Source organism: Triticum urartu, chromosome 1A, assembly GCF_056163025.1.
Source record: "Triticum urartu cultivar PI428250 chromosome 1A, HENAU_Tu73, whole genome shotgun sequence".
Taxonomy (NCBI): Eukaryota; Viridiplantae; Streptophyta; class Magnoliopsida; order Poales; family Poaceae; genus Triticum; species Triticum urartu.
Genome location: NC_141873.1, coordinates 92,696,431 through 92,699,335, shown reverse-complemented (window position 1 = coordinate 92,699,335; position 2,905 = coordinate 92,696,431).

Genomic DNA, 2,905 nt, shown 5'->3' with positions numbered 1-2,905 from the left:
CAGTAAACCCCTATTAATGATGCCAAGTCATCGTAATTAAAATTTTGCTAAATCTCACTCGTTTCAACATTAGTCTAATGCAAATTCAAATAAAAAGTCAAATTATAATTTTATAAAATAGTAAATTAAAAATGTTCATTAGGTTCAAAATATTTACTACATAAATTTCTTGCTTTAATAAAACAATTTTGGAGATTTTTAAAATGCACGGGGAAATTATGTCAGTGGACCAACCGTATAACATTTGACCTTTTCAATTTCTAAAAATAGTTAAGCAACCCCAAAATGTTTTGGAACTTTTTGAGCAGCCCCTTGATGTTTCCCGGTGTATTGTGTGACAAGTTTCATATTAATTAAAAATATATTGCTATCTAAGCTAAATAGAACACAATAGCAGGTTTATTACAGAAAGGTAAAATAGGTAAAGGGCTTTGTGCACATAGGCCCAGGAACGAACAGGACTTGACCTAGACCAACTAGCAACAATGGCCCAGCCCACCTCCACCTCTCCTTCAACCTCCCGCTACAATGGAAAGCACGGGAGCCGTGGCGGCCATCCCGCCGCCCATGGCCACGTGCCGGCCATCGGCGCCCCCACTGCCGCCTATATGAGCACACCACTCCTCCCTGAACCCTAGGCCCATTTCTTCCCCTCCGATGCTCGCCCCCCTGTTTTCTTCATGCCCGAAACACCATGGACGCGCCGCCGTCGCTCACACGGCCATCGCCTCCCCCACGCTGCACCACCGTGTCCCGGGGGACCAACGTCATCTCCTACGCCGTCGACAACACCGACTCGACGCCGGGGAGCCTCACAACGACGGGACCGAGGTCGTCTTCAACCTCGGTGCCGCCACCATCCCTCGTTCGATCCGCGACCGATGATGCATCCCCGGCCTCCATGAGACCTCCTCGAGCTCCGCAGTGAGCTCTCGGTCCTATATGACCTCCTTCCTCTCTTCCTCGCATCCCCTAGCTTCGATTCCGGTTAACACCGGCCGTCACCGCCGCGGCAAGTCATCATAGTCGTCATTTTGTTTTGCCTCAACTCACACTCGTGGCGTGGTTGGATGCAGCGCATCACACTGGTCCTATAGGACCTCGCGCCGCTCCGTTTAGCCGCCCGTAGCTCACTCCGGCACCCGCCGCAGCCGTCGCGCCCTACTCCCCTCGAACGCGAGCGCCAGCAGCCGCCAGCTGCCGTCGCTAGCTGCACTGCTATTGTGCCGTTGGTACTCTGTACTGCTGCTGCTTTGCTGGTACTCTTGCCTCAGCTGTTGCTTCGTGCTGGGCACCAGCCGCCGTTCCTGCCGCTAGCCGCTTGCCGCCGGTGCCGCTAGCGCCTGCTGCCGATGCTCCGTTGCTGCTCTACACTTCTGCTACCGCTGTTTGCTGCTGCTTACTACCAGTGCTGCCGCTGGTCAGATGCTGCTCCCTTTCGTTGTCGATGTTGGCCATGGCATGGCCGTGAGCTAGGTGTGTGTGCTCTGTGTGTGTATGGTAGCTGGTAGGTGTGCGTGCTGGGTGTGTGAGTGTAAGGCCGGCCCCTTTTAATTAGGCACTAACTAAAACTAGTGCTAACACCCCCACCCACACACACAAGTAATTAGTTTATTTTAAACAATCTGCCAAACAAATGGCCCTATGACACATGGGCCCCACCGTCTAGTTTTGACCAGTCAACCCAGTCAATGTTGACTGTTGACCTTGCTGACTCAGCACCCATCTGGCCCACTATCATACACTCTGGCTGGACTGACACTAGGTGATAGAAGAATATTATGTTTTAATTCGAATTTATAACAATTTCAGAAATTGTTTAAAACTTTGAAAAATTATATAAAATAATCTGTAACTTGGATGAAAATAATTTATATATGAAAAATGATCAGAAAAATATGACGGATCCGGATATGCGATCCGTTCATCTGCCATGTGCCTCTAGCATAGCGAACATGCAACAATCCACCTCCGATCCATTTGTCCGAAAACACGAAACACCGGGAATAATTTCCCCGAATGTTTCCCCCCTTCGCCGGTATCACCTAGTACTATGTTAGGTTATCTCTAGCACCGCGTATTGCCATGTTATGCTTTGTGATGCTTTGATTGCTCTATTATTTGTTGTGTTCCCCCTCCGTTACTTCTTTCCGGTAGACCTCGAGATCGCTGCCGATACCCCTGTGATCGACTACATCGACGATGACCCTCCTTCTTGCCAAAGCAACTAGGCAAGCCCCCCCTTGATCACCAGATATCGCCTATTCTTCTCTCTACTGCTTGCATTAGAGTAGTGTAGCATGTTACTGCTTTCCGTTAATCCTATTCTGATGCATAGCCTGTCATTGTTGCTACAGTTGTTGATACCTTACCTGCAATCCTAAATGCTTAGTATAGGATGCTAGTTTATCATCAGTGGCCCTACATTCTTGTCCGTCTGCCATGCTATACTATCGGGCCGTGATCACTCGGGAGGTGATCACCGGTATATACTATATATTTTATACATGATACATGTGGTGGCTAAAGTCGGGTCGGCTCGTAGAGTACCTGTGAGTGATTCACGGATTGGGTCCGAAAGGACGTTTGTCCGGACGATCCTCTGAGTGAATCTTTGTGGCGGAGCGACAGGGTTGGTTGACACTAGTAGAAAAGGGGGCAAAGGTCCAGGCCGGGTCAGCCCATTAGTCCCGGTTCAGTCATGAACCGGGACTAATGTGAGCATTGGTCCCGGTTCGTGCGGCTAAGGCATTAGTCCCGGTTCACCTGAGCCCTTTAGTCCCGGTTTGTGGAACGAACCGGGACTAAAGGGTGCGATGCCCTTTAGTCCCGGTTTGTGTCTCAAACCGGGACTAAAGATTAGACCTTTAGTCCTGGTTTTAGACACAAACCGGGTCTAAAGGGT